Here is a 13,416-nt window from a genome sequence, read left to right as displayed (position 1 = left end):
ATACCAGTTGGTGTAGACAGTACTGAGCTACAAGCTGTGGCAAGCTAGACGTTCTCAGAAGTAGAAATGAGGGGAAGAGGAAACAGCAATGGAACAATGGAAAATTGCTGATATATTGGTGCAGCTCCACAAACACATTCAGCTTCTATGGAAACTCAAGATCTAGGGGGGAGATTCAGATGGGGAGAATTTCATAACCATCCCCAGTGACAAGTAAAGATGTGCCAGGCGTCCCTGAGGAAATTGGAAAGTAGAATGATAGATTTTCACCTTGAATCAACTTTACTTTCTTATAGTCAGCTGCTGCCTCAAAAATAGTCTCCTTTCATTTCCATCCTTTGACTGCCTCCTAAGGAAAGATTATTTGAAATCTTTTCTGTGAACTCAGTAGTGTACTTTTATGAACCTTTAATACATCTGTATTACCGAGGTTGGAGTGTTTTGGAGATACATATATGAGTAATCTTATTACCGTAAGCATGGTCACAGTCAATTGCATTTGAATTAAATCTGAATAGCAGAGGAAAGCTACCTGTATGCAGAAGAGACAATCTGGCATTTGCAGTGCAGAAGAACAGGGGAGGCGGGGAGGTGCTGGAGAGAAAGAGAGAGAAAGAGAATAAGAACTAAAGAGTTGTTGCTGTAAAGAAAATGCTTACCATGTTGTTCTGTAGAATTATAATTCTACAAAAAAACAGGGTTGTCTGTCTATTAAGAAATCATGTTGGTGTTCAAAAATCTTAGCTATGATGAATCAGTCAGAGGTAATACACTCGAGAACCAAATGATTATGAGCCAGAAACAATGGCTTTGGGTTTGTCAGGAATGAGAATAGCATCCAATAGGTAAAACTGACATCCATTCATTTTGAAGGTACATGTGCAGATCTGCTCAAGGGACATGATGTGGGAGTTCCACCCTGTACAGTACTCTTCCTAAAAGCAAAAAGGGCAATGAGGAAAATGATCCATGAGAGAAGCTTGTTCTCAGCATAATCCCTGGGAACCTGGAAAGTATACGTGCATAGTGCACATGAGTTTGTGCATGTCTGAATGCTCCACTGCAAGCTTCCAACCACTCCATAGAAGTGAACAGGCTATCGCTTACATCTAGGAGGGCTGGGTGTGCATTGGAGCACTTGCAGCTAATTGGCACACCAGAAAAGAATTCTAAATTGTAGATCACAGCCTGTTCATTGTATATCAGATTTCGCCTTCCTCTTCTAGCACAATAAATGGGAAGCAATTCAAGGTCACATAAATTAAAAAAATTGTCCAGTAGCACCTTAGAAACCAGCTAAGTTTGTTCTGCGTATAAGCTTTCGTGGGCATGCACACTTCTACAGATACATGCACACGAAAGCTTATACCCAGAACAAACTTAGTTGGTCTCTAAGGTGAGGTGCTACTGGACCAACTCGGCTACCTACCTGAATCTAAAGTCACACAAAGGTCTTCATTTATGCACTGTTAGGCTCCCACTCTCTGTGGCACTGCCCTTGAAGATGGCTTTGAAACTACAGCTAGTGTACAGCCTACCTCCCAACTAGATGAGCACAGTACTCTACCTCTATTCCAAAGAAACACTGACACATTGAATCAAGAAGTAGGACCAACAAGCCTTACTGCTGACATAAACGGTTGGAAGGTTGAAGCACTTGCTGTGGCTGTAGAAACATATTTGGTTGCAGCTGGTTGCAAATGGAGGCATCTGGTTTTGCCCCATGGCATTTCTTCTCTCTGCATTCCTCACAGAGATCATTCTTTCTCTGGTCACTGCTATGGATACATGACCTGCCTGTCTGTCTCCAAGCAGACAGGAAGCTCATGTGCATGCAACTATATGCAAGAAGGCACCCATGTGATTCCTCCCTGTGGACTTGGAGGTGAATGCAGGGATGGTGGGGGCAGGATACACCAGCATGCATGACAGCCCCTAATTTTATGCAAGATGCTGTCTTGCATAAAAGGAATACTGTACCTTTTAGGCCTATCCACTGTCTATCTTCCCCAAGCAAGTAGACATTTTTATATATAAGTTTAGACTTTGCCTTCTCTATAAATCCTTCTGCTCTGACAGTGGTGGTCTTTGTCATTTAAGTTTCTGGGGAGCATATTATAAGGTTCTATTAAAAAGGGTAAGGCACCACAACTCAGAAAGTGTTGAAAACTGCCCCATAATTATTTCATCGAAACATTTAATACACAAGCAACATGTGATGTCATTGAAATTTCAGCCTCCTGGTGATATATAACCTTTTCCTCCAATATGTTTTTAGCATTTGCGTTTCATAACATAACACTCAGCATTTAGGCTTTTGTAGCTATTGGCACCACATATACGCCACCCAGCTCCCTGAAGGTATACATGAAGTTCCTTGACTCTTTCTCCATTGTTTGGAGTGCTTGCTCTTAGCAAACTTAATGGCAGCTCTAACGTGTCAAGAATTAAAGCAGGCCTTTCTTTTCATTTTTCATCTGAAGGACTGCACATTTATTCAGTGGTATTTTGATGTTGGAGGTTCAAAGGCTATCCAACAGATGCCACAAAGAGAAAGATCAGGGGAGCACAAGAAAGTTTACTGAAATAGGACTGTGTCATGCAAATTTGATCAATCCTTTCCAAATTGGCTGAAAGCCTATGAGATCACAGGAGTGACTGACTGGCTAGTGTACCTAAAGGTCAGCCAGCTATTTTGTGGAACCTTTAATCTATTCTGGAGCTCTTTTCTTCTTTTTTTACAATATCTTACTTCTCTATATCTATTTTTTAATAGTCCTTTGGACTTTCCTGTGACCATAGAGCCTCATCTAAAGCACCACTTTCATTGCTCCCATTGTTATGAATTCTTCAGATCTGGATTTCATAATAGTGCCCTAAGATTTTACTGATTTCTCCTTCACCACTCAAAAAAGATGATATCTGTGAAATCGAATGGAGCACAGCTTACCCTCAATGGGAAGAAGGATTTCCCCATATATATTTATGCAATATACAGTAAAGGGCTGTGAAAGGAAGGTTCCATGGTCCGATTAAAAACAGATCATTCTGTCAAAGTTGTTGAATAGATTTCATTATATTCAAGTTGTAATATAAACCCAGGGAGCGTGGAATGCAGCTGTTCTCAAAAATATAGGGAATGCATTCTGGACTACAGATTGTATGCGAGAGGTTGCATATTTTACAGTTATTCCCAAATAGAAAGCTTTTTCTATGCAGTAACCTACCACACATCAGGGAGAGAGTTCTCCTTTCTGTTTCTGAAGTGTTGGCCAACCTCACTGAGGGATGTTTTCTGTTGACATGTCAGAGGACTTGAAATGACCCTACCCACCATTTGAGGTGGTAAAGTCCAAAATTCTACATTGGGCGTAATATATTGATTGACTCTAAGAGTGTCTGGGGAATTGTACCAAATGGATTTAACTGGGCCAAGCAGTCCCTCAAAGTCTCACCTTATCTGTCAGTGTTCCGGTGGAGTGAACATGTAGGTTAATTCACTAGAAGGCCTTTGATCGAACACACTCAGTTCAGCCTTGGGGAAAGTCACTATAACTGACTGTCTGAGCCCTTTTAGATGGCAGTTCTCTCACAAATAATCCAGCTCCCATCCTGTTCCTGTGTACAGTACTGTGCAGTGACCTGCCGATGCAGCTAATTCAGGTTCACTCCATTACTGTAATCAGTGATAGCTCCAAGCTCATTCATACCCTACGTTTAAGAAACAGAATATGTGCTGAAGTTTAAATGGCAATATTCACACAGGTCCTGATTACTGAATGCAATGACTTCCATGGAAACCGTTCATTAGGTGAGCGTTTGCATAATGAGTCCACAATGTCCATTATTTCCTACGGAATATTTCTAATGAGGGATTTGTCTGATCTCTTTCCCCTCACTCTCTATGGTTTCTTCCTGAAATTGTTGTGAAGATGAAGAAGAAGAAGAAGAAGAAGAATAGGAGGAGGAGGAGGAGGAGGAGGAGGAGGAGGAGGAGGAAGAAGAAGAGTTTGGACTTGATATCCCATCTTTCACTCCCCTTAAGGAGTCTCAAAGCAGCTGACAATCTCCTTTCCCTTTCTCCCCCACAACAAACACTCTGTGAGGTGAGTGAGGCTGAGAGACTTCAGAGAAGTGTGACTAGCCCAAGGTCACCCAACAACTGCATGTGGAGGAGCGGGGAAGCGAACCCAGTTCACCAGATTACGAGTCCACCGTTCTTAACCACTACTGGCAAAAGAGAGACAGTGGAGAAAAAATTATTATCTCCTGCTCCCTGATTCATCTGATCTTGTTCCCCCCTTCCACTCTCTGTGGTTTCTGCCTTAAAATGGCTGCCACAAAACAGCAAAGCACAGGAAGTTGGCTGTCCGAATAGTGGAATATCTGGAGTGTATAGTGAAATTTGGGTATAATTATTTATGTGTTTATAAGTGAATTTTCAGATAGTGAATGTGTGGATAGTGGGGCCTGGGTGTGTGTAACAAACAACAACAACAACAACAACAATAATTTATTTATACCACACCCATCTGGCTGGGTTTCCCCAGCCACTCTGGGCGGCTTCCAACAGAATATTAAAATGCAATAACCTATTAAAAATTAATAGCTTGCCTAAATAGGGCTGCCTTCAGATGTCTTCTAAAAATCAGATAGTTGTTTTTCTCCTTGACATCTGGTGGGAGGGTGTTCCACAGGGTGGGTGCCACTACCAAGAAGGCCCTCTGCCTGGTTCCCTGTAACTTGGCTTCTCGCAGCGAGGGAACCGCCAGTAGGCCCTCAGCGCAGGACCTCAGTTTCTGGGCAGAACGATGGGGGTGGAGACGCTCCTTCAGATATACTGGACTGAGGCTGTTTAGGGCTTTAAAGGTCAGCACCAACACTTTGAATTGTGCTCAGAAACGTACTGGGAGCCAATGTAGGTTTTTCAAGACCGGTGTTATGTGGTCTCAGCAGCCGCTCCCAGTCACCAGTCTAGCTGCCGCATTCTGGATTAGTTGTAGTTTCCCAGTCACCTTCAAAGGTAGCCCCACGTAGAGTGCATTGCAGTAGTCCAACCGAGAGATAACTAGAGCATACACCACTCTGGCGAGACTATGTACACACACATAGTAGCATCAGTCATAGATGTTGTGTGTGAGAAAGGAGGCATCCTCACTTCCATATCTAATATCAGGAACCTCTGCCATTTAACATACATGCACCACGCACTGCTGATGGTGGTATGTGAAAGGTGGTTCGAGGTTTTATTTTTTGTCATTTGAAGTCAGTGTCTGTGCCAATAAATTTTTAGGTGAAGTGATAATCACTTGTGCAATGTTGATGCAATGCATAATATGTGCACAGGCAGGATTTGTCGCCCGGGTCATCTGCAAGCTGGACTCCAACAACTCTAAAAATCACTTCTGCCTGTGGTTCACATTTAGAAACCATTGCTTGGACTATTTTTTTGCATTTTATTAAAACAAAACAATTTCTTCTTTTGGATGATTTTTCAGCCCTCCTTACTCACCTACTCAATTAAATTTCCCTCACCCTCATTCTCTGGTGCCTCTGTTTGCATCTTGCGAGATACCATGCAGGTTTTATTGAGCCCACACTATCAATCAGATGTGGAATTGTGACATCATTTTGTTTACTATATGGATCCTTTATTCCATGGGATCCCCCACCTGACTAATGGGGCAGTGGTGGGGAGCAAACAGCCAAAGTAAACAACACTACTGAAAAGTGTAAAAAAAAAATTGAGTATTTTCACAAACTAAATTATTTTCAAGGAAATATGAATATCCCACAGAAACACATTTTAATCCAAAAATTCAGTCCATTGACTTCAATGTGTCTACTCTAGGCATGACTTAGGCGGCAATCACTTATAATATCCACCATACAGCACCTCCCAAGTGTGTTATGAGGGTGATTTTTTTAAAAAGCTTTGTGCTTTTGCTTTATTATTTTGGAAAACAGATTGGATTATTTGACTCATGATGAATGAAACATGATACTTTAATGCAAAAAAAGTATTGTAAATTGTTTATTTTATTTTTAAAGAAACAAATTGAAATATCCTTTGATTTCTGCTCTCCCCAATTACTTTGGCTTGGCTGTTACACTGAACAAGCAGAAGAGATACAAATTTGCTTTTATAGGAAACAAAAGGAATTCTTGTGGGATTTCTTACCCCCATAATTATTCATGACATTGTTTGATTTCAGTATGACCTTTATGGTTTTATTGTTTGTTTGACATATGCCTACGTTTGGATAATTGATTTTTTTCCCTTGTGTAATAATGTTTTGCAGGAGCTTTTTCAATGATATATGACCCTGTCTGCAAATTTCCCCACCCCAACCTCACTTCTATCAGCTGTAATTTGCTATTCATTATGACTGAGTATCCATTGTAAATGAAAGCTTGCTCTCATAGGATTCAGTTTCTTCAGGTAAAAGTTGTGACAGGCAGCAGAAACAATTTCCTGTGTGCTTGTTGTTTTCTGAATAAGTTAGGATGCACCTTCTTGCTAAAAAATAAAGTGTCAGTCATGAGAAATTGTCCTGAGTATTTGGTAACAATCCTTGAATCCTAGAATTGAAGAGTCGGAAGGGACTTGGAGGGTCATGTAGTCTAACCCCCTGCAATGCAGGAATCTCAGCTACATCATACATGACAGATGGCCAGCCAACTTCTGCTTGAAAACCTTCAAGGAAGAAGAGCCCACCATCTCCCAAGGTAACTGTTGCTTTGAGCATAAGATGACTGAATTTAAATAGCATAATAATACCAGCAGTATCATCCTTTTCATTTCTGCAAGGGAGGAGAGAGGAATCCATCCACTTTACACATTGGACCAATCTGATTTGACATTCCACAATGGATAACTAATAGCTAGATGGTGCCCTAATCCAGATTTTGAGATGCCATTTTGGTTCAAAAAAAGTGCACAAAGGTTATACAGTATGTATATATTAGGGAAAAGGCACATTTCATTGAACAAGTATATCCAAAATGCATATTATTATTATTATTATTATTATTATTATTATTATTATTATTATTATTATTTTCACCCAAAATAGAGTGCAATGGAGTTATGATTGCACATCATTAAATCCTGCATGGAGTAGACTTAAGCTGCTCTGTTCAGAGTTCATCCATAAAGTCAGAAGGAAGTCATGTTACATTTCATGAGACTTACTCAGTGGTAACCTTGTATAGCATTTCAAACTGAGTTTACCTGTTGGATATTCAGGATTAAGCTATTACTGCTTCTCTGTGAGGAATGCACAGGAGTTTGAGGAATGCACAAATAGAATTCTTTTAGAACTTGGGATCTGTCAAAGAAACTGACGAGCAGACAATTTTTTTTGACTTTTTCACATTATGTACTATTAACTAAAGGAAAACATAGCCACAGGATTTGGTGACAGAAACCAACTTTGGTGACTTTTAAAAAGAGATCCTTTGTGACTGGGGAACTCAATTATTGTTAAATATGTTAAATATTGTTAAATATGTTAAAAATTGTTAAATATTGTTAAATATGTTAAAAATTGTTAAATATGATCACTAAAACCCTCCAAGTTCAAAGAGAGCCTCCTTCTGCATACCAGATCCTGAATGTGACCTAGGGGTGGACAGTTACTTTCATGACTTGTTTGAAACCCTCCCAGAAGCATCTCACAGCCTGCCATTAGAAGCAGAATGCTGGAGTTTATGAAACTTTGTCTGAGGTGAGCCAGGAATCAGGCATGATGAGACAAGGTAAGTAATCAGAACTGAATAAAAAGTCAGGACCAAGCAACAAATCAGGAGGCAAGGCCAAGAAGCAAGCCAGACGTCAGGGCCAAAGTATAACTAAAGATACAGGAACACATCAAGAAAACTATGTTGTTCTAGGAAGACTCAATTGGAACAGGAAGTTTCATACTCCTTCCTGTTGAGGAGGATCCAATGGCCAGCCAGTGGGATGGTAGATGGAGTCAGTCCAGGACCTGAAGATAAATAAGAAGCTGTCACATGCAGTTCGTTGACTCACCACATGGAGCAGCTGTCCAAGAATCTTAACAGCTCCCATCAGTTTCTTATCCAGGAAGTCTGAGATCTAAGAACTTAATTTCTATTGTCAAGTTCAAATGTGTTTCATTTGGAATTTGGAGTCTCCAAGATCACATTTACTCCAGGAATAAGATTATTTTAGACTGATGGCCCCAGTAACCAAGTCTTTTTCATAAAAGGCAGTAAAGCAGAGAGCATAAACACTCATTTCAGCAATTGATGGATATTATTTAAGTGAGGGTGGGCTATGTGATTCATGGGGGGGGGGATATTTAAAAGGATAGGTGAGAGTATGGGGCAAATGTAATGCATTTCCAGGGGCCACACATATTGCTTCATTATATTTGGTGTCCCAGGAGTTAAGAGAGTGCACTACATTGTAACATTATTTTCTCAAAAGGCCCTAATAGGCTTTGCCTTTTAAAAGCTTCTGAGTAGTTTGTCAGGTTGCAATACATCAAGAAATACACTTGATGCAAGTTCAAAACACACTTTTGTTAATCCAGTCTTTCCCCTGAAGGGAAGATTGAACTACAAGTAAAATACCAAGTGTTTCCCTTGGCCGAATGGGAAACTAAAGGTTTTTAGGAGACGGACTGCTCCAACCTAGCTTCCTCCAGGTGTTTGGGGTTAACAGCTCCCAGCATCCCCAAACATTTGGCCTTGCTAGCTCTGGTTGATAGGTGTTGTAGTCCAAGTGGAGGTCACCAGGATGGGGGAAGCTGGTAGGCATTCTTCATAGTTTTTCATGTAGTGAAGTGTACACCAGGGGTGGGTGGATACGTCTATTTCAGTTTCTCGGTTTCTAATTTTTCCAACCTTTGGCTCAGTTCTCCAGACTTCCACATCAGCTTGCAATTTTATTTTATTTTTAGAAGTCCTCATGAGAATTTATATACACAGCCTTCGGCATGCTTTGATTAACTTCTGCAATGTTATATGCTACAAAGATTATAGATAATTTATGATAAGTTAAACGTAATACAATAATCAGTCAAAAAGGAAACAAAGGACGGAAGTCTCAATGTATGGAATTGTTTTTTGTATTTGATGTGATTTTTTTTCCTTTGGTTCTTTTTGTGGTGAATGGACTCAATATTTAAAATCAATAAAGATTAAATTGCAAGAAAAGAAAAGGATTTATATACACATAACCTACACATTTTGCATATTATTTTTGTAAAAGCAATTTCCCCCATTATAATGGGTGGGACTTGACTAAGTTTGACTCGGAATAGATCCTTTGAAATTAATGAACATGACTAAATATTATGAAAATGATGTATAGATGGTACTTAACCCCAGTAAAAGTAGCAAAGATCTACCATACAAGTGATAATTTATGTTGGAAATGTAAAGAAAAAGAAGGTACCTTTTATCATATGTGGTGGACGTGTCCTAAAGTGAAAGACTTCTGGGAAAAGATTTATAATGAATTGGAAAAAATGTTGAAATATACATTTATTAAGAAATGAGAAGCCTTTCTACTTGGAATAATAGGACTGGAAATGCCCCAAAAGGATGTTAGATTTTTTTGTATGCCACCACCGCAGCAAGAATCTTATTAGTTAAAATTAGAAATCGCAATGAATACCAACAGTAGAAGAATGACAGATGAAGATGTTTGACTTATTGGAGCTGGCCGACCTTACTGGAAGAATCCGCGATCAGAAAGAAGAGGAACACCAAGAGCAATGGATGAAATTTAAAGACTATTTAGTTAAATATTGTAATACAGTGGTACCCCGGGTTAAGTATTTAATTCGTTCCGGAGGTTCATTTTTAACCTAAAACTGTTCTTAACCTGAAGCACCACTTTAGCTAATGGGGCCTCCTGCTGCTGCCGCACTACCGGAGCACAATTTCTGTTCTAATCCTGAAGCAAAGTTCTTAACCCAAGGTAATATTTCTGGGTTAGCGGAGTCTGTAACCTGAAGCATATGTAACCCGAGGTACCACTGTATAAGACAAGTAGAAGCTACTTGAAAGTACCAATTTGGCTAAGGAATAGAATATGATTAAACTGTAAAACATTATGGGTTTATAAATTACGAAAAGAAGTAAAGATAGTAATTGGAAGGAGTAAATTTTGTTAGAAAGAAGATATTGGAAAACTGTTGCAAGGGGATACAGTGGAATTCAGTTAGGGGGGATATGAGGAAGTCAGTTAACAATGAAAACGACAATGGATTCTAGAAGGATTGTGTGTTTATTTGTATGTTTTTCTTTTTCTTTTTAGTATGTGATATTTGTTATAAATTTGGAAAATTAAAAAGAAATTAATGAACAAGACTAAGTTAATTTCAGTGAATCTACTTGTTGGGAAACCTTAATAGAATACAGCAAGTTTTTGTAGGCTATTTTCACCAATTTTTAATGCACATTTTTATTTTTTATTAGGAAAAAACAGTTCAGTGGCAGAGCACTTGCTTTACATCTCTAAGATTGTAGGGTGTTGTTTTTTTTTTTTATTTGCTTGCCTTTTAAAATGATTGGATGCCAGGTAATAGAAAGACCCTCTGCCTGATACCCTGCCAGTCAGAGTGGACAATATTAAGTTAAGCCCAGCTTTCTTTCTGTGTTCCATAGGACGTGTGCAAGAATGTATCCTTGAATCAACTTGGGGATGACCAACACACTCATAAAGGATCATTTCTTGATAGCCATTGATCTGGAATAATTTTACGTCACTAGAAATTACTGTGTTGAAGGGAAATTGTACAGGCCTGATCCTGAACGATGAATTATTCTTTCATGGCAAAAAGAAAATATCTTTGAGGAAGCAATCATTGTCCATTTCTAGGTGAGCTATCGTCATTGCGGAGTAAACCCAGTTATCTGATAGGGTTTGTGGGGAGGGTATTATCTGCTGGACAATGTGCATTTGGCCAATGACAATCCAATCAGTGTTTGGTCATGGCTCAGTGGAGTGGCAGTCTTAAAAAATGAAAGGGGAGGACATTGCAGGCTGTTGGCTAAGCCAGTCTTTCCCTAAATGAAGCTTTAATGAACCAACTTCCATTTACCCAGATGGGTCAGAGGTTGCCAGCTTCTCTTTAAGCATTTAACATTTCAATCTCACCGTCAACAACTCAGCCTCATCCCCCCCCCCCCCAATGTGTACAATCTGTGTGCTCTATCACCCAATCTGTTAGCTGCTCTAATTTTTCACACAATGAAATGCTAATGCTTTTAAGATCATTTACATATGGCCTAGTAGTTATTTAAGAAAACAGCAATTAGACGTGTTGGGATAATTAACAGTGTGCATACCATTAGCAACGTGTGAATAATACGTTTTTTAAGACGCCAGGCATTCAGGCAATGAAAGCCAAGTAAATGTAATCCAGCCCTCTCAGTTAAGATTTTATTTCCTCATTACATTAATTAAAACTAAAAGTATTCTGTTCAGAGTCAGTGGGAGGCAGGGTAGAATGGGTCAATGACCACTTTCCCCTAGAGGAATCCCAATCAGTTTAAACCCAATTTTTCACACACACCTGAAAAGGGCTTTTAGAATCATATCTGTATTTTGTTCTTTTCTAATGGCAGAAATGTGAATTTCGGCTCACTCATTCATCAGCAGGACGTGGAACATAATTCCTCAGGGCAACCTAAACTATGGACAGCAGTGTCCATAGCTTGACTCAACTCAGCTCTTTTGCATCCATAATTAACTTTCTTGTTAATGTACCCACTGATGTCAAACAATGAAAACGTTATGGCAGCGTGGTCCTGAGCATTCCCTAGAAGTCAATAATTTCAAAGGCCCTGCTATGCTATTGTTTCCAAATTAGGCATTAAAAGACATTAAAAGGCTCCCCCTCTGGCTCAGTGAATATGACATTATACTTGGCAGCATCTAAAGTCAAATTGCAGAATGATCTTGGGTTATTGGATTAGCTTTCCTTACATGTACTTGTTTCCTGAAAAAAATAGTACTTATGCTCCATTTGTATTACTCAGTGTCTCTCTGTTTTACAGAAGGCTTTAAAGAACTGAAACTGATAGTTACAAAGGCATCATGGCCTTTTACTCAATGGGCTTTACTTTTGAGTAGTCATGAATAGGATTGTGCCATTAGTTACTTATTTGCTGAGGGCATTACTCTTCCCTGAGTGAGGGACCAATTGTGCTGTATTTTCTTCTTGTATTTTTTTCAGAATTTATTTTTGTTGCTGATTTTATGCTGTTCGCCACCATGATTTTTTCCCTTACTGTTGGCAGTATAGCCATTTTTGCCGAAATAAAATAGCTGCACGTGGAAAGGTCCTCATAGGCATAGTCATTGTTAAGTTGTGGGTGAACATATCAGACGACACAGCGATTCTTCAAACATCTCTTGTTTATTCACAGGCCAGAACAGAACTGAACTGAAGGGTTCAGCCTGTCTGCTTATATAGAGCTCCACTAGAATGCAACAGTAACCACTTTCTGTAACTATCAAATCACTGAACGTCACTTTCAATCCCTTATTTGCATATGCAGACCTGAGTGAAAACTATACAATATCCCCCTGCTGGCCCAGGGTGAGAACTTCAGTACATAACAGTCATCTTGGGGAGTGCTGTGGGTGAACACTCCCCACATAAGAAGCTCACCTTTCATATCATCTTCTGTTGCTAGATCCCTTCAACTACTTGAAGGAAAGGGACTTTGCACATAGAAATGATATGTTGTTGTTTTTCTGGAAATCTAACAGCTGAGACAAAGCTTCTCCCCACCTACCAACTGAAATTGGCCCTTCTGTGCCTCCTCGATTATTTTTTTCTGGTGTCACAACTTTTCTTAGGATACACTACAGCTCTTTTCCTCCCTCCATTCATAAAGACACTCAAGGTTCAGATATGCCTCTCACATCCTCCATTGGGTACTCTTACTGTGCTTCAACTTACTCAGTAATATCAACTAATTTCCAGTGATCAAGAGAAGAGCTTGGGGTTGTTCCTGGACACAACATTGTCAATGAAGACTCAGGTTGATTTGCCAACTATGGTCTCCCTTGGACAGAAATGACTTGGCCATGAATCCCACACTGGATTATTGAAACATGTCCCATGTTGTGCTGTTCTTGAAAATAATTCAGGAGCTTCAACTGGTCCAAAATGCACCGGTCAGTTTATCGACTGGGATTCTATTTAAAACTCACATAACCCATGTTCCAGAGCAGCCGCATTGCTTGCCAATTTGTTTCTGGCCCCAATTCAAGGTGCTCACATTATTGTTTAAATCCCTAAGTGACTTTGGCCTCAAATATCTGAAAGGTCTCCTCTTTCCCACAGATGTTAAGATTGACAGGTGTTAAGATTGACAGAGGTGTGACCTCATGATAGTTCCACCTACTCTTAGCTGTTGGGGGAG

This window comes from Podarcis gaigeae (genome assembly GCF_964106915.1).
Source record: "Podarcis gaigeae genome assembly, chromosome: 5".
NCBI lineage: Eukaryota > Metazoa > Chordata > Lepidosauria > Squamata > Lacertidae > Podarcis > Podarcis gaigeae.
Note: the sequence above shows the minus strand (reverse complement) of the source record.